The sequence below is a fragment of the Macaca fascicularis genome, chromosome 2 (genome assembly GCF_037993035.2).
Source record: "Macaca fascicularis isolate 582-1 chromosome 2, T2T-MFA8v1.1".
In the NCBI taxonomy this organism is placed as follows: Eukaryota; Metazoa; Chordata; class Mammalia; order Primates; family Cercopithecidae; genus Macaca; species Macaca fascicularis.
In genome coordinates, this window is record NC_088376.1 from 196,853,754 (window position 1) to 196,880,168 (window position 26,415).

Consider the following 26,415-nt stretch of genomic DNA (forward strand, 5'->3'; position numbering starts at 1 on the left):
GGTCTGGAGGATGGTGGCTCCCTTCTCACAGCTTCATTAGGCAGTCCCCTGGTGGGGACTCTGTGTAGGGGTTCCACACCACATTGCCCCTCCACACTGCCCTAGCAGTTCTCTCTGAAGGCTCCTCCCCTGCAATGAGCTTCTACCTGGACACCCAAGCCTTCTTATACACCTTCCGAAATCTAGGAAGAGGCTGCCAAGCGTTCTTTATTCTTGCATTCTGTGCACCTATGTGCTTACCACCACATGGAAGCTGCCAAAGCTTGTGACTTACATTCTCCAAAGTGAAAGCCTAAGATGTACCTGGGCCCCTTTGAGCTATCGCTGGAGCTAGAGCAGCCTGGATGCTGGGAGCAGTGTCCTGAGGCTGCATAGGGCAGCAGGGCCCTGGCCCTCAAAATAGTTCAGTCCTCCTGGGCCTCTGGACCTGTTACGGGAGGATATGCTGTGAAGGTCTTGGAAATGCCATCAAGGCCTTTTCTCCATTGTCTTAGTTATTAGCACTTGGCTCCTTTTTAGTTATGCAAATATTTCTAGCAAGTGGTTGCTTTGCAGCCTTCTTGAATTCCTGTTCCCCCCCAAAAAAACTTTCTCTTTCTCTGCCACATAGCCAGGCTGCAAATTTGCCACTTTTATGCTCTGTTTCCCTTTTAAAATCAGTTCCAACATTAAGTTATTCCTTTGCCCTCACATCTGAGCATAGGCTGTCAGAAGCAGCCAGGCAAATTTTTGAACACTGCTGCTTAGAAATTTCTTCTAAGCACTGTCTAAGAAATTTCTTCTACTAGATACCCTAAGTCATCAATTCAAAGTTCAAACTTCCACAGATCCCTAGGGCATGAGCAACATGCAGCCAAGTTCTTTGCTAAGGTCTAACGAAAGTGACTTTTGCTCCATTTTCCAATAAGTACCTCATTTCCATCGGAGACCTCACGGGCCTGGTTTTTACTGTCCATATCTCTATCACCATTGTGCTCACAGTCATTTAACCAGTCTGTAAGAAGTTGCAAACTTTACCTCACCTTCCTACCTTCTTCTGAGTTCTCCACACTCTTCCAAACTCTGCCCATTACCCAGCTCCAAAACTGCTCCCACATTTTCAGGTATATTTATTTACACCAATACATCATTCCTGGTACCAATTTCCTGTATTAGGCTGTTCTTGCATTGCTATAAAGAAATACCTGAGACTAGGTAATTTATAAGAAAAGAAGTATAATTGGTTCACGGTTCTGCAGGCTGTACAAATATGGCATCAGCATCCGCTCGGCTTCTGATGAGGGCTTCACAAAAGTTACAATAATGGTGGAAGGCAAAGGGGGAACACGCACATCACATGGCAAAACTGGGAGCAAGAGAGAGTGGGAGGAAAGCGTCACACCCTTCTAAATGATCAGATCTCATTTGAGTTCAGAGCAAGAGCTCACTTATCACCATAGGAATGGCCCAACTCACTCATGAGGGATCTGCCCCTGTGATGCAAACACCTCCCACCAGGCCTCACCTTCAACACTGGGAGTTACATTTTAACATGACGGTTAGGTGGAGACAAATATTCAAACGGTATCATCCCTGCTCCTGATACTTAGGCTTTGAACCTAAGCAAGTCGCTTGGCATAAATGACTGTTGATAGGTACATTCTTAGTTACAACCTCATCCCATTCTCCCTTACCACCAAAAATGATTTCTCTGTCCCTGCCCTAAGTCTCAAACTTAGACAACTGGTTTTTCTGTTCTTAGATTAGAAACCCCAACCTGGACACTTTCTCAGACCTCCAGCAGAAACTTGTTTAAATTCTAAGTCAAAGTAATATGCAGTCAGCCCATTCTATCACTTTGTAAGTCTGATATTACTTTAAAAAGTGTGACTAAGAATCATATGTTTCACTTGGAAGTTTTAGACGACAGGTCTCAGATCTCAAAGGGACATCCTAATGGCATCTCACCCTAACTCCAGACAGCTAATATCTGAACTCCCAAACATGGTCAATATTAGCGAATACTCTGGGCACTTATATGGTGGCAGAATATCAAACTGTAGTTCAGTCATACTGCCAACTAGTGGCAAAAGATAAATAAATTAAATGAGAATGAATGTCATATCATAGGTCTGTAACACTTCAGTGAGTGGCCCTTATCTAGCAATGGTTTTGCTTAGATTCTAAAACACTTGAATTTTTATACTCAGATCTCCAAAAATTAGGTCTCACTTTATCTCCTTATTAGTTAGTAGTAGAAGATTATCAAAATTATTCTCATAGGCTTCTAACTCTCTTTCAAACCTGCTTTTAGTCTCCAATTATATCTATACATAAAACATCAGTGATTCTTCCTGCCTTTGACACTCTCATAAAGTAGAAAACAAACTATTAGATTATGGTAATATATATACAAATATAACACATACTTTAAAAGTTCATAAAAGTACATGAAGTTTATACATAAAAGTACATTAAAAGAAGTTCAGAGTGACTACCATCGCAGATAAGTATAGCCTTACAAAGGAAGAAAGTCAGTCTCGAAAAAATAATACAGTCAAAGAGATACAAGGGTTTTCCAATAAGAGGAGGAAGCAGGGTCAAAACTGCAGTAGTAGATAAATGCTTTCCTTCCTAAAACGTAAATTGTAATTTTGCAAGAAAAATTAACAGGGCATGAAGAGTATGGCAGAGAGGAAAGTAAGCACAGAGGTGAAAGGATAGAGAAACAAATCTGACATCAATTTGTTAATCCTCTTTATTCCATACAAATTATGTTCTTAAATACATTGATAAGTCACATAAATCTATAACAACTGTGAATTTGTTTCATTAATCTTTAATACTTTCAAAAGTTTGTCCTGATTACTAAGTTTAGTTGGTCCTGCTTACATCTAGGCTGAAAAATTATTTAGTTCTCATTTATGGTCTTATCAACTATTTGGTTGAATCTTCCTTTCTGTATTCCAGTGGGAAAATATTGAAATTCAGAGTGATAATGAACTGCTATTTTTTCCTCAGTGATAAAGAAAGTTGAAGTACCTGAGGTGTTATTTCAACAATGTTTACCAATTTTATTTACATATCAAGTAGAGCAACAGCCAAGCTTACCAGTGATTACTGCTTTAATGAATTATTTTGATTGCTTATTTCAGAAAGGCTACTTGTTTCACATTAAATCCTCCTGTTATTAAAATACTGATTTAAATTTTTTAACATAGATTTGTGAATTTTCCTTAAATCATCCTGTTTTCTAATAGTATGTGTTTATCTAAAGAGAAATACCTGCATTGTCTCCATGTAATTATTTAAACTACTTAAGTACATTTGAAATGACTCTCTTCTAGTTAAATTACATATTTTATAATTTTAACTAAAAAGCAGCTGTGAGAACAGTACCTATCCTTTATTTTCCTTCAAAAAATGAGTAACTCTTTATTTTTTTATAAATTGTTTAAAAGTAACTGTTACTATTGAGAAATAGAGTCTGTATTCTCAGAATTAAGCAACATCCATAACAAACAGTCAAATGTCATAATCAGTTCAGCAAGCATTTATAAATGTATAACCCTATAAACAACAAAAAGTATTTTTAGGCTGGGCGCAGTGGCTCACGCCTGTAATCCCAGCACTTTGGGAGGCCGAGACCGGCGGATCACGAGGTCAGGAGATCGAGACCATCCTGGCTAACACGGTGAAACCCCGTCTCTACTAAAAAATACAAAAAACTAGCCGGGCGAGGTGGCGGGCGCCTATAGTCCCAGCTACTCGGGAGGCTGAGGCAGGAGAATGGCGTGAACCTGGGAGGCGGAGCTTGCAGTGAGCCGAGATCCGGCCACTGCACTCCAGCCTGGGTGACAGAGCGAGACTCCGTCTCAAAAAAAAAAAAAAAAAAAAAAAAAAAAAAAAGTATTTTTAAAAATAACATTTTTTTCTTAAATAAAAGGCTCTCTTCTGACTATGGGTGTTTACCTTAAGAAATTTAAGAGACTATTGGGAGGCCGAGGCGGGCGGATCACAAGGTCAGGAGATCGAGACCACGGTGAAACCCCGTCTCTACTAAAAATACAAAAAATTAGCCGGGCGCGGTTGTGGGCGCCTGTAGTCCCAGCTACTCGGGAGGCTGAGGCAGGAGAATGTCGTGAACCCAGGAGGCGGAGCTTGCAGTGAGCCGAGATCCCGCCACTGCACTCCAGCCTGGGCGACAAAGCGAGACTCCGTCTCAAAAAAAAAAAAAAAAAAAAAGAAATTTAAGGGACTAAACAAGAGTGGACACATCACCTATAATCTCACCCCCAACACTATTATTTTTAGTATTTTGTTGGCTACGTTTCATTCTATTTATATATATATAATATAATATATATATAATGTTTAATATAAATATCTATATAGATAGATATGCACATATAGTCAATCTTACAATCTTATCTTACAAATAAAATTGAAGTTAGGTTCAAGATAAACTTTTATGTTCTGTTTGTTTTTTTGTTTGTTGCCTTGTCCATTTGTATCATATCTTAAGACTGTAGATGAATCAGGAACACGCCTTTCATGCTTAGAGTAAGACCACCACCAACCCCAGGGGGTGTCAAGAATGAGCTTTGAACACTGAAACACTGAAAGGCCTGCCATGCTCCTCAGACCTATCAGCCTCCATCTGCCAAGTCAACAGAGAATTCTAGATCATCAAAATAGCACTAACTCTACTTTGGCTTTTATGCTTCCTCTGAAGAGTGGGAAAGGGTCCACATTTATCCTTCCCTACTGCTCCTTCCTTCCTCATAGTTTTGCCATTAATGTTTGTCTTAAGACTACCCGTACTAATGCCATCATGCCATTTTTTCTTGTTTGTTTGCCACTGAAGAAGACTCTCAGATTCCCCTCAGTCTTCTTCAGGCCACCTTCTGCTCTCCATGTAGCTCTATACAACTCCTGTCCTATAACCAACTCTCACCACCCTCATTTCTAAAACCTCCCAACTATACCTTCTGGAAACCACCATACATCCACAGCAAAATTCTCAATACTCTCAATATGTTCCCTGAACATTTCTTACCCCTTATTCCTACAACATCATCCAAGATCTCCATTGAACACATTGCTCTCTACAGCCCTCTCTAGTGTTAGCTGTTTTTTTGTTTGTGTGGTTGGTTTTTGTTTTTTGTTTCCCCACAGCCTTCCTAGCACAGGGACTGAATATGGGGTAGGTATCATCTTTATCCTCCATTATCATTTTCATGCTCTACTTTTGTCCTTAAAACCTGATGGATATGTAGACTTTATGTCCCTGTTGGAGTTATCTATTGACCCCCTCATCTGTGGACAGTCTTAACGTTCTCTAACTCTATTGCTATATTCATTTGTAGTGATTTTAATATTCACATAGGTGATGCTTCCAATACCCTAGTCTTTTGACTCCTTTTGAAAGATCTTATACTTCATGATATATAAACCACTCATTCTCCTGGTCATACCTTTGCATTTTTTGTTACTGATCACTACAACCTTCTGTAATCTCAGTTTGAAGAATCCCACTCTTTGAGGCCAGGTGTGGTGGCTCATGCTTGTAATCCCAGCACTTTGGGAGGCCATGGCAGGTGGATCACTTGAGGTCAGGAGTTCAAGACCAGCCCGGCCAACATAGTAGAGAAACCCTTCTCTACTAAAAATACAAAAATGAGCTGGACATGGTGGTGCACACCTCTAGCCCCGGCTACTTGGAAGGCTGAGGCAGGAGAATCGCTTGAACCAGGGAGATGGAGGTTGCGGTGAGCCAATATTGTGCCATTGCACTCCAGCCTGGGTGACGAAGTGTGACTCTGTCTTAAAAAAAAAAAAAAAGAATCTCACTCTTTGAATGTTACCTCCTAAATTTCCAACTCATATCTCCATTATCCCAATACTTTGATTCCACCAGGATCTACAATGCATTATTTCTGCCTCATTTGCACTGTCTCTCACTCAGCTCAAGCTTTTTATTATTAGTTTACCCAGATATTTCCACTAAGAAATCCTAATAAATCACGAGGGTTTTTTTGTTTGTTTTTTGCACTATGTAATTCCCTTTTCTGTATATTACTACAACCATAAAGAACACAATTCCAAGTACTGTACTTTTTAGTTTGGGGAGATCACAGTCTACAGACTCATTTAGTTATATTAAACAAGATTAACCTCATTCAAAACTTACTGCAGTTTATAAATTCACATAAATACAGAAATGGATGCAATTACACAACTTCAGGATCATATTTTTACAATCCTTAGATTATAACTTTTTCTGCAGGCTATAATTACCTGCTCCATAGTCATCAATAGTTATTGTTCAATTTAACTACATAAATTATAAACCTCTTATATCCTTAAAGAAAATTTAAGTGAAAATTACAATTTCTTACCAAAAGGTTTAGGGTTTTCCAAATTTCAAATATTTGCTTCCCCCTCCCCACTTGCCAGTCAAACATTTCAAATAAACTAAAAATAACCACATCTCACCTGCAACATTCAATAATAGCAATCACTTGATGTATAAAATTTTAACTATGCCCCCAGTTATTTTAAGATGCAAAAAAAATGGCTGCCTACCAATCTGTCTTCACAAGTTAGAAATACTACATTGGAGATTTAACATGAGAGTTTCAAGTTTCCTCCAGTTTAGGCATTTATAACTTTGTGCTTGTTTTGCTTCAGGATGTTACTATAGCATTGATATTTGGATACCCCATATTTACATAACCTTAAATTAACAATTCTGTGCTTACACTCTCAGATTTCTTGACTCTCTGTTCGTATATATGTTTATTGAAACCTCAACACTCTGCCTATTCTGCACTCACTTGTGCAACTGACTGTGGTTTAAGAAAAATGCACAACCGTACCAGTCGATCTCATTTTAAATACATGACTATAAATATCAAGAGGTCTTCTCTTGCTTCTTGGAAATCAGAACACATCTCTGTAGCTCATTCATTCTTGATTCTGCTAGATACTCTTGACTCTTCTAAGTACTCCATCTTCATTCTCAGAACAACATTGTTTTTCATTGAGAAAGTTAAGTGAGTAGAAGACAACTTCTGCAAGACACCAAATCTATCTGCTCTCTCTCATGTTATAATTAAATATCACTGTTTAAGCCCAACTATCCACTTTCGCACATATTGCATCCTCTTGTCTACCCAAGGACATTGCTCCAAGGATGCTCCCTCTCCTGATTATTAAATTTTCCCTTTTCAGATCAATCAATCAACTAATATGCATGTTGCTTTTATCTCTTCTTTTTTAAAAAATAAAAAGTATCGGGCTGGGCGTGGTGGCTCAAACCTGTAATCCTAGCACTTTGGGAGGCTGAGGGGGTCAGATCACGAGGTCAGGAATTGAGACCTGCCTGGCCAATATGGTGAAACTCCATCTCTACTAAAAATACAAAAATTAGCCAGGCATGGTGACACGTGCCTGTAATCCCAGCTACTCTGGAGGCTGAGGTAGGAGAATCGCTTGAACCTGGGAGGCGGAGGTTGCGGTGAGCCAAGATCACACCACTGCACTCCAGCCTGGGTGACAGAGCAAGATTCCATCTCAGAAAAAATAAATAAAGAAATGAAAATAAATTATCCTAATCAATTTTCCTCTTGCTACTGCTTCATTTCTCTTCTCTTTACAGTAAAACATCTCGATAAAAAGAATAAAATATCTAGGAATACAGTTAGCCAGGGAGGTGAAAGATCTCTATGATGAGAATTATAAAATATTGGTCAAAAAAATCAGAGATGACACAAACAAATGGAAAAACATTCCATGCTCATGGATAGGAACACTCAGTATAGCTAAAATGGCCATATGCTCAAAGCAATTTACAGATTCAATGCTGTTCTTATCAAATTATCAATGGCATTCTTCACAGAACTAGAAAAAAACTATTTTTTTTTTAATATGGAACTAAAAAAGAGCCTGAATAGCCAAGGTAATCCTAAACAAAAAGAACAAAGCTTGAGGCATCATGTTACCTGGCTTCAAAGTATACTACAGAGCTACAGTAACCAAAACAGCATGGTCCTGGTGAAAAAATAAACACATAGACCAATGGAACAGAATAGAAAGCCTGGAAAGAAGACCACACACCTACAACCATCTGATCATCAACAAATCTAAAAGAAACAAGCAATGGAGAAAGGACTCCCTGTTGTGGTGCTGTGATAACTGGCTAGCTATGTGCAGAAGATTGAAACTGGACCTCTCTCTTACACAGGTACAAAAATCAACTCAAGATGGATTAAATATTTAAGTGTAAAACCCAAATTATAAAAACCCTGGAAGACAACCCAAGCAATGCCATTTTAGACATAGAAAGGGGCAAATATTTCATGATGAAGATGCCAAAAGCAATTGCAACGAAAGTAAAAATTGACAAATGGGATCTAATAAAACTAAAGTGCTTCTGCACAGCAAAAGAAACTATCATCAGAGTAAACACACAACCTACAAAATGTGGGAAAATAGTAGCAAACTGTGCATCTGACAAAGGTCTAATATTCAGCATCTATAAGGGACTTAAATTTACAAGAGAAAAAACAAGCCCATTAAAAAGTGGGCAAAGGACATGAACAGACACTTCTCAAAAGAAGTCAAATGATTTTAAAATCTAACCTTTAATTTGTTTTCTGGATATTTTGTTAAGATATTCATATCCAGGATGTAAAGTAGATTTAGTCTATAATTTATATTTCTGTGCCCTGTGAAACTTTGATATGAGGATCATGCTAGCTTCATAGATAAAATGGAAAGCCCCTTTTTTCCCTCCAAGATCTGGATAAGATCATATAGTTTAAGAATTATGTTTCTTTAACCATTTGAAAGAGTTTGCCTATTAAACCACCAGTTTCCAGAGACATTTTTGTGGGTAACTTTTATAGGTCTGTTTCATTTGGTTTTCATTGGCTTTATTGTATGTTTGTTTGTTTGTTCTGCTGGCCCTTGCTCATAGTTTCATGCTTTTTATGTGTTTTGTATTTTTGGCTATGATCTTGTGTTCTTTGGAACTCAAGCAATAAGCAGAACTTCTTAGAGGCCTACTTTGGAAATATAATTTTCCAGAAAGAATTGTGTTTGTTTCTGCCATTTACCATGGCCACTACCAATCCAGAGCCACTTTAAATTAAATTATTTGATTGGGTATTATTTCAGACCACACTAGTGGTGTGAGTTCAGTTCTCATATTAGTGTGAGTGTAGGCCTTGTGTTTATAAGCTTTCAAGAGTGATTTTTGTTTTACTTCCACCCAACACAAGCTTTGTACATCAGGTTTACTACTAGCTCATTCTTATTCTGGAGTCTCCTGTATACTTTCTTAAATTGGATAAGAAGCCATTAAAACAGAAACTCAGATTCCACTAGAATTTAATAAATACACTTAAAGCAAAAGCTGGCAATAGTTCAGTTAACATAAATAATGTCAAACTTTGCCATAGCATCTCCTTTTTTGGTTTGTTTTCATAGCTGACACCAGCTTTTATATTACCTTATTTGTATTTTAATGTAAATTTGGTAGACAGCAAGCATATTCATCATGGCACATTTGCCAAAATGCTAATCTACTCTGCAGGTATTTATTCCCGTATGTTCAATCCATGCCATGGCTCAGTGTTGATTTTCTTTTAAACTCCCACACTGTTGAAATCAGCCAGAATAGACACACTCTGACTCAAGGGTCTCCAACACCACCTACATATTTGATGATTCACTGGAAGGACTCACAAGGCTCAGGTACATAGTTCCACCAAACACTAATATTTCTTATAAAGACATAGTAAAGAGTAAGAGCTGGGTTAGACAGGGAAAAGACATCAGATAAAGACAAGAAAGAATCCATGGGAAGTTTCATAACACCTTTCCCCAACCTGACAGCTCACACAGAGCACACTGTTCCTCTAGAAAACAAAAAAAATACAGCATCATGTGTGTAATTTTTCTGCCACTGGAAGCCCATTTAAAACTCAGAGTTTAGGAGTTTTACTGGGGGCTGAGAACAGAGACATTTTTGCCTAGCAACTACCAGAATTCCAGACTTGCAAAAAGAAAGCAGATATTACAATAAATACCACTGTTTGTACAAATGTCTAGGCCCAGTGAAACTACCTTACCAGTTAAGGGAGTGTTTCAGAAGCCAAGTTCCCAGATATCAGTCAATGGCCAATCTTGCAAATAAGCCTTCTAAAGAGAGGAGCCTCAGATGGTCGAGGTTAATGTTTCTGCACGTAACACCCCTCTCCCCACCAAATGTTTTTGACACTCTAATCTACTGACTGTTTAATGTTACCAACAAATGATTAATGAGAATCCAGCATAATTGGTTTGTGACTACAAAAACTAATTTACAATTAAAATACATGTTTAAGTAAGCCTGTTCTGATTTAGGTAACAGAACCAAATTGTATAAATCACTTATCTCCTCCAATAAGTACTATTTTCATTTCTGCAATAAAATACTGAGAAATTCAACTTACTATTTTGAAGTTCTACATTTTATTTGACTATGATTTTGAGTAAACATTTAATTCTTTTTAATAAAGTTGCTACATTAGGAGAGCTAGTACATTTTAAATTAAGTAATATTACTATAAGTTACCTGAAGGAAAAAAAAATATATGTAATGGATATATTTGAAAAGGAAAAACAAAACTGACTCATGGCAGAATCCATTTTGTAATAGTTCTAAACCCTGATATTCACAAATGTGAGTAGGTTAATAACTGCTCTTTATTCATCAAATGTTTTGTCTATGCATGTTTTGTTAAAGGAGCAATTATCTATTCAGAGTTTTAACGGAGCTCTGGAAACTGCTTGCCTGAAAGAGCAAAACTGGTTTATGTGACTTCAGATATATCATGATATAATAGACATACTGAATAATGACACAGAGACTCAACTGTGGAACTGATGATATTTTAAGATTCCTCATAGAAACTAAGTACAAATAGAGACAGATAATCACAATCTGAATTAATTTTATTACAATTAAATCTGTTGTAAAATTAGTAAAAGAAAATCTCCTATTGAATGCAAAGAGAATCAAGGTCATCTGAGGTGATGCATTTCTGCAGACAACCAGGAGCGAGTCTATTTTCTCCTTCCTCTCTCACACATTGTGCTTTGGCTGTGGGGTAATTCATGGAAGGAGAAAACAAGTACCGAATTTTATAGTGAAATAAGATTTTCTCTTTCAATCGTGAAATTATAATTGGCCAATTGCTAGCAGCTGCCTTTAGAATTTGTGTTTTCCAAATGTTAATAGGCCTCAAGTTAGCAGTAAATGTGAACATTAAATGGAAATCCTTTTTTGTTTTGTTTTGTTTTATTAGGGCACACAGAGAATCCTTGCTTTTATGGTTTATTCTTGTCATTTGCCAAACTAAAAGACTATGCCATACATTATACCATAAGCAGTCTTCTACTAAATAGTCTTTAAACAACTCAGTTCATGATTATTTCAAATATCAAAAGCCAGTTCTTGTAAAATGTGGAGTTTCATAGAAAAGATAGTATTATTTAAAACATGTATTTCCAGTATGTGTTTATTTGATATTCATTTTTTCTAGAAATACAGATATATTTTTCTATACATATATACAGATATATATACACAGATCTATGTATCTGTATAGATATAAATATGTAGATATAGATAGATAGATGCCTGGATTACAGCCATTCCAAAGCATGGACAGCAAGAAATCTACTATATTTATATATTTTTAATGTAGAGATTATTTTCATAATTGGAGTCAGGATATAATTATTTTTTCCTAAGTCTTTGTGCAGTATTGGCTAAACTAGCATCATAACATATTACTTCAACCATAACAAGCCACTCCAAAAAAGTCCTATTTGTTACAATAAAAACATTCATTTATAAAACAAAAATAAAATCAATTTTCTTCCAAGTACATGTTTACTTAAAAACTTAAAAAGAGAACTTCATAAGGGACATCCCCCATATTGAAAAGGATCATGACATTGCATTTATGGTCAGAATGGAAGCATAATGTAGAAATTAAATTAGGTTTCCTTTATGAATTAATATCCCAATTTCTTCCTGGAGTGGTTAACTGCATTTGTCACCATGGACACTTCCCTCACTATTCAGAATTTTCAACTGTATTTAAAACAGATCACATTCCTCTCCTCTGCATCAACATACTAACTAGTCAATGGAAATCGAAACATAACCAAAATAGATACTTTATACTGCTGCCAAGAGGAGAGGGTTCAAAGCAGAGGTGTAATTAAAAGTATGACTAAGCAGAGAGAATCACATTAAAGAGGCTTCTCACAAGACAGAAAAAAATGTGGAAAAAAGAAGCAAGTGCCCCCCAAATATGATATTGCCATCTCTGCCTGAATCATTTGAGCACGAGAATCTCAGCTTTCTGGTATAGACCCCAGTTGCTATAGAAACTTACAACTGGGAGCTAAATAAAGTAATTTCTATGCTAGTGTTGGTGTCTATAACTTCAGCACCTGATGCTAACCAAATTGTGCTCAATAAACAAATTTAAACTTTAAAAGCCTGCAATGTGATCACAATGCTTTCTATACAACTGATTAATCTCAATTGATCTTGGCTCAGAGCACAAGAACATAAGAAATCTCAGAAACAGAAAAAGACTACTTAAGGCCAATATGCCTGCATCCTTTGTTTTTCTTATCTGATTTCCTACTTTATCCCCATACCTCTATCCTGTCTTAGTTTGAAAATAAAAAGTCAGCTAGCTCACTCCCTAACTCATCAATAATCCTGCTTTCACCGATCCCTTTTAGACAATTTATTCTATATTAAACCACTCCCTCTTGGCCTCCCCTTTTTCATTTATCCTACTCTAAACCTAAAGAACAAAGAGATCAGGCAGCCCGATAGATATTTATTTCTTAATCCTCCCAGCTGGGCCTATTATTGCTGCACATTTGATTTTAAGATTATTCACTATTTGGCAAGAAATCAAGAATCTGAAATAGCCCCTTGATGCCCCTGTTTGTGTGGGCATGTCAGGCCCTTACCCATTATGTCACCAAGCAGTGTTTTTGGTTGTGGTAATGCTCTCTTATTATGTGAAATGAGACCACAGGGCCTAAATATATGTTTGCATTCTTCCCCAGTATCCTTTTAGAAAGGAACAATGTTGGCATATACTATATAAGCCCTTTGTTCTTCTCCAGTGGGCCCAGGCATTTCAGGTCAATGTCACTGTGAGAATTTAAAGTATGAAAAAAATCATCTGAATGTATTACCTCATTAAAGCACATGAATACCATTGTTAGAAGTACCAAACACAAATACATACATTAGCAAACTTGTTTTTTCTTATCAGAGATTTGTAGTGATAAGCATTTGAGGCTGCATATTTTTTCCATTAAAATACTGTTTTATTTCACATTTGTTAAAGTTCTTTGGCCCCCGTTCCAGTGTAAACTCCAGAGGCTTAGATGAGTCTATGACCTGTGATATCAAAGCCAAAATCAGTTCAGGACAGAGTATTTGACGATAACATGAAGAGTCAGTTGCCTAATTATGAAAAAAAGGTCAGATCAAGCAATCAATTTTCTAATCATTTCTGATCATTCACATTTCTACCAGTCACCTTTATTACATGTAGAAAAAGAAAAATTGAAAAAAAAGAAAAAAAGAGAGAAAGAATGGAGGGATGGAAGAAAGGTAAGCATAGTTCATCTAAGTTCTGTAAAACTAAGTCTTTTAAAAAATGCTTTACTTTGAAACGAAGATGAAATTTTTATGAGACAATGTTTTCTTTTAATTATCAAGATGCTTTCAAACACCAGGGGAGATTTCGAAACACTAAAATAGGAACTGATAACATGAGCTCACCATGCATTCATAAACCTTTCCCCTGAGTTCCGGATTCTAACTGCTACCTTGGCTTTAGCCCAATAAGCTTTTAAAAAACAAAGAGGATATACTGGGGGTTAAACCTAAGGACTGACCTGCTATTGCCACTCCATGTTCAACCACAATTCTCATTAGGAAACAACATGGAATAGTTTTAGCTGCAAAAAGGCACCCAAGAGAGTAACAGAAATATATTAGGTTAACTGTTGGATACACGGCATTGCCTGTATACCAAAACAAAAATATCCTGGGAGAGATCTGAGCTATGGCAGAAACAGAGTCAGCTAACAACTGTCAGCTGGGATTTTTGAATATCATTTAAATCCACCAAGCACCATTTGGGAGCAGGTGACTTCCAAGGAGGATGGGGGAAATGAAATTCTGCTAGCTATGGGAATAGAAAAAGAATGGAATTTGGTACCACTCTCTGTCTCTTTTGTTGTGTTTGAGAGATTTTATTTTTTCCATGCATGCAAAACTTCAATTCTCACATATCTACACAGATAAAATAATAGGCCCTATCCACACACAGGGCATAGTACTTCACAGGCAATTTATAACTATGTATTTCTTACAGAAAGGTAAGGAAGAAGTAAGCATATGAGGAAAGAAGAAAGGGGCGAAGAATCAACCCTGAATTAACACTCACAGAGAAAAAGAACTGAGAGAAGTGAGTTCAGATGGGGCAGAGCTTAGGCATTAGAATGCTTATATTTTAGCCTCAAGCTGTAAGTGGCAGCTGGCTGCATGGCCCTGGCCAGGTGGTCAGCCACCGCTCACTAGGAGAATTTGGCATTCAAGTCAAGCAGCTGCAAAGTGAAAACAGACCAGCAGCTTTGTAGGAACAGAGGTATGGGCCAGTTTCTGGTTCCAGGCTCCCAGCCAATCACGATAGGAGAGGGCTGAGGACACATGCCCATGCCCATACTGGAAAGCGTAGAACTAGTTTATAACACAGAGCACCTAACAGGAAAGGCCACAATCTAAGATGTCAATAAGGTCCTCTGAATTAAGAGCTCAGGAGATGGGGATGGGATAGTCATGTCTTAAGTGTGGCATGTTTTGGAGAAAAGATGACAATATGACAATGAACAGGACCTTGGGAGTCATCTGCCCCCCTCAAATCCTTTAGTAGTAATGATTCAAATAAAGTGCAGAATTACACAGTGAATTTGTGACACGGTGAACTTGTGAACAGATCTGCTGATTCTTAGCCCAAAGCTCTTACACAACTGGCTTAAAGCAAATAATTGGCATTTTTACCCCCCTTGCTTTGCTCAATAGCAATATTCAAAGGTTGTTCATAGGTGTATCAAAACTATTGAAATAATCTTTAATTTTCTCCTCCATTAAAATAATTTCAAGTGCTTTTCCTAAATAGACATGAAAAAATAAAAATTGCCCTAAATACAGTTTTCCTGTTGTAGCATTCAAAGGACACTTATTTTATAACTCTATACCAATTCAAAAAGGGCACAATTCAAAAAGCATTACAGTGTATAGACTTTGTCCCTGCCTTCTGCATTATTTTCAAAAACAAGAGACTATAATTATGGTTATGATACTGCAACAGATTCTGGAAATTTAATCTTATAATTTCATTAGCCATACATTTTTTCACCCCTTTAGGTCTGTATTATAATATTTTATTTATCTAAATCTAAGGGAGGTGGCAAGGGTTATTTGGCATTTCTTAGTAAATCTTTTAAATTCTCATTTGGATTGCAAATTTCTGAAGGTCTGTATACAACATATCTCGTGTATAGGAAAACAAAGGTGCTAAAAGTGAATGAACAAGCCAGTGCCAGGATTAAAAGTAGAATCTAAAGTTTCTTATATGCATTCATATACAGCACATTGTTTCTTATATTCAGTATCTATATCTCTTCTTCATGTCTTAACACAGATTTCTGCTTATTTGTGGAAGGAAACACAAGTTTGAACATCATGGCTGTTGTAGCATGAAGGACATGGTGCTGAATTTAGATTATTGTAAGTTAATTACTTTGTCTTCTTTTACTTTTCCTTATTTTCTTGTCTTTTTTGGCATCATGCATAAAGAATGGTGTATATATAATAAGTTGTTTAAAACAATAATAAGTCAACATCTGTGTATCCCCCACAGCTTAAGAAATAGAATTGTATTGATTCTTCTGGGTCTTTTTCCAAATCCCTCTCTCTCCATTCCAGAGGATTTGCTAAGATCTATCATTCTTTTGGTTTTCTTTATATTTTTACCAAATATATGTGTTCCTAAATAATATGTTATCTCCTTTTGCATATTTTGAAGTCCATATTAGCAGAATCACAGTCTTCTGTTAGAAGTTTTTATTCAGTATCATAGTTTTAGGGGTTTTTTCTTTTTAATTTTATATTAATTTATTTTTACTTGACGGTAACTATATAGAGTACAATGTGATGTTTTGATCTATACAAAACATTGTAGGAAGATGTATACATTGTAGGAAGATTCAATCAAGCTAATTAACATAGGAAATGCAAGTTAAAACTACAGTGAGATTTCATCTCATACCTGTTAGAATGGCTATTCTCAAAAAGATGAAAATGGAACAGTGTTGGTTAGGATATGGAGAAAAAGAACTTACTGTTGGTGAGAATGCAAATTAGTACAGCCATTTTGAAAAATAGGGCGGAGTTTCCTCAAAAAAAAAAAATAGAACTACCATATGATCCAGCAGTCACACTCCTGGGTATACATCCAATGGAAATGAAACCAGTATTTCAAAGAGATATCTCCTCTCCATCAGTCATTTCAACATTATTCACAACAGCAAAGATACAGGCTATTTACATTTTTTATGGTTATCTCTATTGACATGTATAGCTGTATTTTATTTATATTGATGTTTTATAGCATTCCATTAGATATACATGCCACAATTTTACCTGCCTATTCTCCTTACATTTGGGTACTTTCCAAAAATTTTTCCTCCGTTAAAAACAATGTAATTGTCTTCATTCATGTTCATATCTCCTTGTATACAAGTTCAGTTCAGTTTTTTCATCTCTCAATTGAGAAATAGCTACATTCCAGGGCTCTTAATGATGCCAACATTCACATTCTTAATCCACAAGACAGTCATTACTTTTAACATTAAATGAGCATGTGTACAATAAGTACATAGAGCAGAACAAGGGCTGGTTTATATGACATGTTCCGTAAGTCTTTCTTCACTCTCTGGTAAGGATGAAGAGATGACTTTATTCCTTCATAGAAGGAGTTGCTTTATGCACTTTGCTATGTGACTTAGAGATACAGAAACTTCTAACTCAATATTCAAGGCTGCTATTTGGCCTCTAATAAGTGCAGATCTGTGTGCTTTAATTATTACTACATGTCAAAGGGACAAAGAGACTCAGGAGAAACAGTGATATCATATGCTGCACGATGAGAGAGAAGCTGCTGCTGCTTGCTTTCCCAGGATTTGTCAGCATTATCTTCCTGGATAGAGTCCAGCTGGCTCAAGTCGTATGAAGCAAAGGCAAAGTGCATTCTTTTGACCCAGATACAGCCTCTAGATATGGAAAATGCAGCACTGTCCTTTGTGGATCACCTCAAATTCATGTCCTGGCTATCTGATCCAGTTGTCTGCCAGAAACACTGCCACTCTTGATGATCATAGAAAATACTATATGTTAGCCATCAGTATTACTTTGATACTGCACATCTTTAGATTCTTGCTATGAGCAAGAAGCAAAACAGAAACGCCAGGGAAAATGGTGATAGCATATCTTCTCAAGGGAAAATGGTGATAGCATATCTTCTCAATAGTTTGAAAAAAAAAGTCATGGCACATAGTTTTTCTGTGTGTATGTGTTTGTTTTTCAACCAGTCTTCTTCATTACAATTTTCTTTGGGGTAAAACTTCTGTCACAATTTCACTTTCTACCCATCTTCTTCCCTTACTCATATCTCTTAAGGACTTTTCCCAAAAACAGTATCTAGAATCTTATAAATTTATGTCTGATTCCCAGCCTAATCAACTTTGGAGAAAGGGAAAGAAGAAAATCTTCCATAGGTGAAACAAACTAAAAAAAAACAAAACAAAACAAAACAAAAACAGTTTGAAACTCTGAATTTGTATTTTCTGTTACTAAAATAAGACTTTTTCTTCCTCTTCTTCTCTCCCCCTTTTTAATGCTATCTCCTATTTGGTTAATATTCAATTATATATGACAGTTGGTGTGAAAATTGAACTCTACTAAGTGTGGCTAATAAAAGAAAAGAGAGAGAGAGGGAGAGGACTGCGGAAGAGCCAACATATTCAGAAATCCTCTTTGAAAATTTCCTGAGCATTGCATTCAGTTAGATTGCAATTCACTTTGGTTATTTACTTTCCTAATTTTTCCAAAGAGGTGGTGGGTAAGCATTGAAAAAGAGCATGCAACAACAAATATTGCTCTTCTGAGGCTGCTCCCATGTGTTCCAGACACAAGAAGTCAACGGCAAAAGTGCATAAACATTTGATGTAGACAACACTGTGAAGCTGATGCTTTGGGGGAAAATTTCTTGAGATGTACAAAATATTATTATTCATGTAGCTAGTTTGAGGGAAGAAACCAGAAAAAGCAAACCACTTCATCTCTGAACACTGTGGCCAGTACCAAACTTCCGTATTGTGTGGGGGAGGACTCTGCTTCAATGACAATACTGTAGGCATAACAATAGAAATAGAAAGGAATGATAGAACAGAAGAGCCAAGTAGCCTCAGGGTTGGCTTGCCCCAGGAAGAGAAATCAGGTTTTGTAAAGCAACACAGAGAATGCCAATCAAGGCACACACATAGCTTCTGAGCCATTTTCTCAGCACTAATTGCAGACTTTATTACACAGTGTAGTATCATAAGTTAATGATGACTGGTGGAATACTGTGAGGAAAGGAGGCACTAGGGAACCAGACCAGAACGGATCAAGGCCACCCCTTACTTAAAACTAATAGGCTTAATGTAAAAGCCACACAGCAACACAAGTGGGAGGAAATTTTGCCAACTCAGAGGCAGAGAATAAAAACTCAAGTGAGAATGAGGCTGACATTGACACTGTTCAGTCTCATCAAGTGGCTGATGAGGATGAGGATGCTACATCATTCCCTGAGGATAGAAATGAGCCAAATAATGACAACATGTAGGAGAGAGACAATTTAAAGAATTCGGAAAGCATGACAATTAGATCTCAGTGTCTGATGAGGGGAACAGTGCAAATGAACCACTTAACATAGCTAAGTCAATATACACCCAAAATATATTAGGTACAAATGATGTAAAATAGATGACTAGTAGGCAGAGCATGGGACCAGGGAAATCTTCCATGACTATACATAGAGAAAGCATTTCTACAGCAAGCCATGAACTAAGAATAGAAGGGGCTACAAAGCCAAAAGTCTTTGTCTTTAAGGTGATTGACAGACATCTAAAGTCAGCACCATATCATCAGGCTACAGCCAGCAAATGGAAACGATGCTAGTTAGTTTGAAAGAGAGGGTCTAATGTAAGAAATGTTTAAAAAGTTATTGGAGCTGGGTGCCGTGGCTCACGCCTATCATCCCAGCACTTTGGAGGAGGAGGCTGAGGAGGGCAGATCACCTGAGGTCAGGAGTTCAAGACCAACCTGACCAACATGGTGAAACACTGTCTCTACTAAAACTACAAAAAATGAGCTGAGTGTGGTGGTGCATGCCTGTAGCCCCAGCTACTTTGGAGGCTGCGGCACAAGAATTGCTTGAACCAGGGAGATGGAGTTTTCAGGGAGCTGAGATTGTGCCACTGCATGCCAGCCTGGATGACAGAGTGAGACGCCGTCTCAAAAAAAAAAGCATTGGAAGACTCAACAATAGAAAAGGGAACATTGGACTAACACAGTGATAGTAATCTTAGCATGTAAGGAACAAGGAAAGAAGTTGAATTATCAGAACTCTAGAAGAGAGGCCTTGAGAAGCTGTGATTCAAATCTCTTAGGAACGAGAACCTCTGACTACTCTGCGGGTATCTCAAAAGCTCAAAAGACGTACCCTGCTGAACTGAAGGAAAGTGTGCTACCAGACTGTTACTAGTTTCTCCAAAGAAAAGTAATGAGGCTGGTTCTCAGAATGTGGAAGAATGCAAGACACTGGAACCAACAGCTACTTCAGGATTAAGAGTGACTGCTGAGACTACGCTGGCAGGACCAGTAGACACCTGGAAGAAGCAAGTGCCTTCTCACTCCAACTACCTTTTATCCTCCTCTAGTGGCCTCTATTGGCAGAACTAACAGGGAAATGGCTGGCAAAGGAGAAATATAGTTTGCAGAGCCCCGAGCATCACAGAACTGCAATACAATAGTTAATAATTGTCACCGCAGGGAATGTAAATTACTACAGCCATTATGGAAAACATTATGGAGGTTCCTCAAAAAAGTAAAAATAGAACTACTATAAGATCCAGCCATCCCATTTCTGGGCATATATCCAAAGGAAATGAAACCAATAACTGGAAGAGATATCTGCACTCCCTTATTCATTGTAGCATTATTCAGAATAGCCAAGATATGAAATCAATCTAAGTTTTCATCAACAGATGAATGGATAGAGAAAACGTGGTATATGGTAGTCCCTCGTAGTCAAGAGAGACATGTTTCATGACCCCCAGTGAATGCCTGAACTCTTGGATTGTACTGAACAGCAACTAAGCAGGAAAATGTGAGATTTCATCACACTGCTCAGAAACGACATGCAAATTAAAACTCAAATTGTTTATTTCTGGAATTCTCCATTTAATATGTTTGGACTATGGTTGGCTGCAGGTAAGTGAAACCATGGAAAGCAAAATCATGGAGGAGGGGTATTACTGTATACATGCAATGGAATTCTATTTAGGAAAAAAGAAGAAAATTGTGCTCATTTATGACAACATGTATGAACCCAGAAAACTTTAAGTAAGATAAGTCAGTCACAGAAAGATAATTCATGATCTCACTGATATGCAGAATCTAAAAATGCTAAACTTACAAAAACAGAAAATAGAATGGTGGCACTAGGGACTGGGGTAAGAGAGAGTCAAATAAATAGGAAAATCGAACAAATAGTATTACAAACTATATCCTTCAACCTGAGGGCCACAGAAAATCAGAAGTATTTATTAGAGGCTAATAGTGCTAAAATTTCAGTTTGTAGTCTTAGAAAAAGATGACATAGTTGATGCCCTGTTTATATGTTTATACAGCAAAAAATAATAATAAACCTTGTATCAGTCTAAGTTTACCTATAACATGAAATAAACTCAACTGTTTGTCTTAGTTAGGTAGGTGGTAAGATAGTGAGTGTATCCTGAGTCTAGTTAATTCAAAAGTTTCATCATTACTAAAAGAATCAATTAGTTCTTTCACCATACCTTTTACCAGAGATGTTAATGAGAAGCAAAATGGATCATTAATGGACTGAGAAATATTCAAATGTATGGAGAAGTGAGAAAATAAAAACAATGTGAATAGCCTAGAACTGGATAATTGGCCTCTGAATAATTAAGTCAATTCTATGAAAGTATCCTCCCTAGGAATCCCTATTTTTACAGCAATACACTGAGACGACAATTAATTTATGTAAGGGATGAAGCACAAAACAGATATAATTGCTACAATGATTGTAAAAAGCCGAATGAAAAGAATTATTTCAGAAGCAAAAAAGAAGAAAAAGAACAGAAAAAAAAGACTTAAGATGAATTTTCCTTATTCCAATTCGTTTGTTTGTATTCATGCAAAAGGTGTTATAATATCTTTGCTAACATATCATGAGTTAGAACATAAATGCATACATACAAGTCACGTTAAGAAAAAGGATGCAGACAAACCTAGATACAACTACAGTGCAGATGTTGGAAAGCACATTAAAAGTGCCTGCCTTGGTCTGACACGGTTATACATCTTGTGAACTGTGCATAACTGTTGCTCAGGGCCTTTCACAGAATACAGTTAGCTTTCGTTGCGCTTAGCTATTGTCACAAAATACTGCAAAACAAACAAACACAAACTTCAGGGGATGGAAACAAATGGACTGTTCTTATGAATTGGCAGGTTGGCTGTTTTAGTTAATTGAGGGCAGGCTCGCTGTTGAGGGCACTAGTGGCTCTGCTTCTCCCTGCAGATGTTGGGGTTCATCTACTTCACACTGCAGTTCACTGGGTCAGCTGGAATGATTGATTCTCTTCTACATCTTCTATCCTTTTATCAGCTAGCTTATCAGGCCAGTGTTTCTGAATGGCAATGGTGAGGTGTAAAAGTGAAAATGCATGAGGTATTTTTTCCAGATTTATTGAGATACAATTAACAAATAAAAATTATATATGCTTAAGGTATAGGCATTATATTTTTATATACATATACATTGTGAAATGGTTACCAATCTCAAGCTAATTAACATGTCCATCACCTCGTATAGTTAACATGTTTTTTGTTTGGTGTGGTGAGAACATTTAAGATCTACTCTCTCCAAATACTTCAAGTACTCAGTTGTGTATTATTGACTAAGTCACCATGGTATACGTTAAATCTTCAGAACTTACTCATCCTGTATAACTGAAACTTTGTACTTGTTGGAACCGAACTCTCGATTCCCTCCTGGGCAGGGGTCGCCGTGAAGGATCACCGACACGAGATTCACAGCAGAGAGTTATTTATTGCTAGCGCGCTAGGGTCCCAAGCTCTAAGTTGGCCCTGGGACCCCGAACGCTTATTACAGGCTGTTTATATAGGCAAACATAAGTTCAAACACAGCTTTTGGCGTGAAGTTCGAACAAAGCTTAAGGCGCAAGATGATTGGGTCTGGCTATGGCCTGAGCAAGGTGTCTGGTTCTGATTGGTCGGGGCTTGACCTTATGGGTTTCTTTCCTGGTATGGTTTAGGGCTGGACCTCATGCGATATTTTCCTAGAACTGTTTAGGGCTGGACCCCCTGATGTACATTCCTGGAATTGTTTTTCTGTTTGAGTTCCGGGAACATTGAGGGGCTATCCATGGCCATCTGGTGTTAATTTTTAAGTTTTATGAGGCCTGGTTTCATACTCTTTGGCCAACATCTCTCTATTTCTCCCACTCCTCAACCCCTGAAAACCACCATTTTACTCTCTGTCTTGATTAATAAACTTTTTCAGATTCCACATACAAGTGAGATCATGTATTATCTGACTTTCTGTGCCTGGCTTATCTCACTTAAGATAATGTCCTCTCACAAATAACAGGATTTCCTTCTTTTTCATAGCTGAATAATTTCCACTGTGTACCACAATTTCTTTATCCATTTATCCATACATGGACACTCTGATTGATTCCATATCTTTGCTATTGTGTATAATACTGCAATGAACATACAAATATAGATAGCATTTTTGAAATACTGAATTCATTTCCTCATATGTACCCAGTAGTGAGATTGCTGATTATATATGGTAGTTCTGTTTTTAATTTTTTGAGGAAACTCCACACTGTTTTCCCTAATGGCTGTACCAATTTACCTTCCCACCAACAGTGTACAAAAGTTCCTTCTTTTTTGACACACTCAAAAACACTTATCTTTTGTCTTTTTCATAATAGCAATCTCAACAGACGTGAAGTAACACATCATTGGGTTTTAATTTGCATTTCCCTGATGATTAGTGATACTGGGTGCCTTTTTAGATGTCCATTGGCCATTTTTGTGTGTTCTTTGGAGAAATGTCTATTCAGGTTCTTTACCTATTTCCTAAGTGAGTTACTTGCTTTTTTGCTTTTGAGTTCTTTGTATACTTTGGATTTTAACCCCTTATAAAGTATATTTGCTAACATTCCCTCTCATTCTGTAGGTTGCCTGTTCACTCTGTTGACTGGGTTTTTTGGTGTGTGTGTGTGTTTCTTTTTCATTTCTAAGCAGAAGCTTTTCATTTAAGGCAATCTCACTTATCTATTTTTTATTTTGTTTCTTGTTCTTTTAGTGTCTTATCCAAAAAAAAAATTATTGCCCAGACCAATGCCAAAAAAGCATAATGTCCCTTATGCTTTTCTCTAGTACTTTTAATTTCAAGTCTTACCTTTAAGACTTTAATTCATTTTGAGTTGATTTTGTACATGGTGTGAGAAGGCTCCAGTTTCATTCTTCTGCATGTGGATGTCCAGTTTTCCCAACATAACTTATTGAAGAGACTATCCTTTCCCCGTTGTGTTTTATTGTCATCTTTGTTAACGATCCATTGACTCTAAATGCTTGGATTTATTTCTGGGCTCTCTATTCTGTTCCATTAGTTTATAAGTCTGTTTTTATGGCAATATCATACCGTTTTGTTTACTATAGCACTGTAGCATATTTTGAAATTAGGTATTGTGATGTCCCAGCTTTATTCTTCGTGCTCAAGATTTCTTTGGCTATTCTGGGTTGTTTGTGGTTACATATGAATTTTAGAATTTTTTTTCTACTGCTGTGAAAAATTACATTAGAATTTTGATAGAGATTTTATTGAATCTATGGATTGCTTTGGATAGTATAGACATTTTGACATTATTAAATCTTCTAATCCATGAATTAGAATTTTTTTTTGAGACAGTGCTTCTCTCCCATTGTTGCAAGACTGTTCCTTAGGTCAGCTAAAAATAGGGTTTTTGTCCATCCTTTGGCCATGAAAATTTAGGCTCACAGATGGTTTGAAGGGTGAGTAAAGCAAGGTTTTACTGGGTGAAAATGAAGAAAAAAGGGAAACAGGGACTCTTGCTAGGCCAGAGTCCCTGACAGAGTGCTTCCAGCTGGCCATTCAAATCCCAGGTTCCACACAGGAAGAAAAGGGGCCAGGCTCCTACCCCCTGCAAATGGAGTGAACTTCCTCAGGTTCCACCCCAGAGGGCAGGCTGGTTTTCTGGGGAACCCCTCCCACCTGGCTGTCTCATTCCCCACTCTAAAGAGGTACATCTAACTGCCATTAGATTAAGGATAAGAACAAAAACCGATCTTAACTGATTCCTGCTGATAGTGTTGCTCTTTTGCAGAAATGGCAGTCAGAGCTCCCTCAGAGGCCTACCTAAGGCTTCCCCAGCAGAAAGGGCCATTGTCAGAGGCTCCAGTTGTATTAATGGAGTTTGATGGCCTGAAGGCAAGAACCGAGAAACCAGGTTATTAGAAAGCAAGCATCAAAAAAAGGGGAGAGGTACAAACAGCTAAAAAAATTCCAAGGCCTTTTATCAGTTTGCACAGGGAAAGGGAGTCCTAAGGCCTGACTGGGAAAAAAAAAAAAAAACTTCACCCTTTGCCAGCATGTTGGGCTTCTGAGTTCTGATTTCCCTTTCCCTGAACCCAATCCTAAGCCAATCAGTTTAAGGTTTGGGAAATTAACTCTTTCCAGTTTGGAGGATGCATCTGAGGGGCATGTCCCACAGTACAGAGACACAATGACCTATCAGTGAAGAGAGAACAGAGGGGGAGAGAGGAAAAAGAAGGTGCCTTTTAAAGGAGACCCATGGGTTCACGATGCATTCAAAAGGGGTACAAACTGAAGATAAATGACTACCCATCTAGAAAGAGGGGAGCAGGCATCACTGGTTCCCTTCTCTTTCTAGCAAATACTCTTGGTAAGTGAGGAGAGAGAGAAGAGCATCCTCTTCCCGTCTTCCATCCTTGTATCCCTGAGCTCTGGCAACCCTGGCAGATGCCACCATGAGTACCAAAGTGGCTTGTACCCATGAAGCAAGATGGCCTAGAGAACAGGAATTATCCATTCTAACCTATGTCTCTTTCTCACGTACTGTCAGTGGCCTTGGAGTTCCCTAGACCTCATTTATGCCATGACTACTAATGTGGAACAGGAAGCTTGGGCTTGGCTTAGTCAGCAGGAATCACCTGCACTGTGCCTTTTAACTTCCATTATCATCTGCCTCTGGATCCCACAGATCCAATTTTCTTTCCTAGTGCTTCTGACCCGAAGCTTGGAATTGAATCTGGGACAAAAATGTGTCTCAGGTGGATGAACTCCTTATAAGCCGAATGCTAAGGTGAAACCGTGGAACTGAGTCCTCTTCCAACAAGGGAGAGGAAAGGATGTCTTGTGATACGCCCAGATAACTGGTGGCTCCAGTTATGCTTGCTGGGATTTGGGTGCATGGTGCTTGGCTTTGGTTAGCTCCCTTGGTCTTACCCTCCCAAAAAGGAAACCTCTGGGCGAGGAGCATCCTATTTATTCCCATCACCTGGCAGGATCTGCAGGACAATTGCTCAGAACTGGAATATTCGTACAGATTTTTACATTACTCATCACTTTGTTCTTTCTGAGCTGCAGTCAGAGATTGCTGGTTGGTTCATAGGAACAAGCAGGATTAGTCTAAAATATAGGTGAACGCTTAAAAATGGCTAGGTTTAGAAATTAATAACAAATGTATGATGAGGTTTGAAACATAATTTCTCTAGTTCTCATTTTTGTTAAGAAAACAAATCATCATACGACTGAGTTGTTTGCAAAATAGATTTTAGTTTTATACTTGGCCTGATTATTTGCATAAAGTGCAACAAGAATAATTATTTCTACATAGTACTCT

General features: G+C 37.5%; 1 long non-coding RNA gene across 1 annotated transcript in view; it reads left to right on the forward strand.

The window, feature by feature from the left end:
• Positions 1-26,415, forward strand: part of LOC135969434 (uncharacterized) — a 264,944-nt gene that overhangs the window by 162,332 nt on the left and 76,197 nt on the right. The window contains exon 2 of the long non-coding RNA XR_010584696.2: positions 15,786-15,871. This is a non-coding gene — a long non-coding RNA (uncharacterized lncRNA). The remainder of the gene's footprint in view (positions 1-15,785; positions 15,872-26,415) is intronic.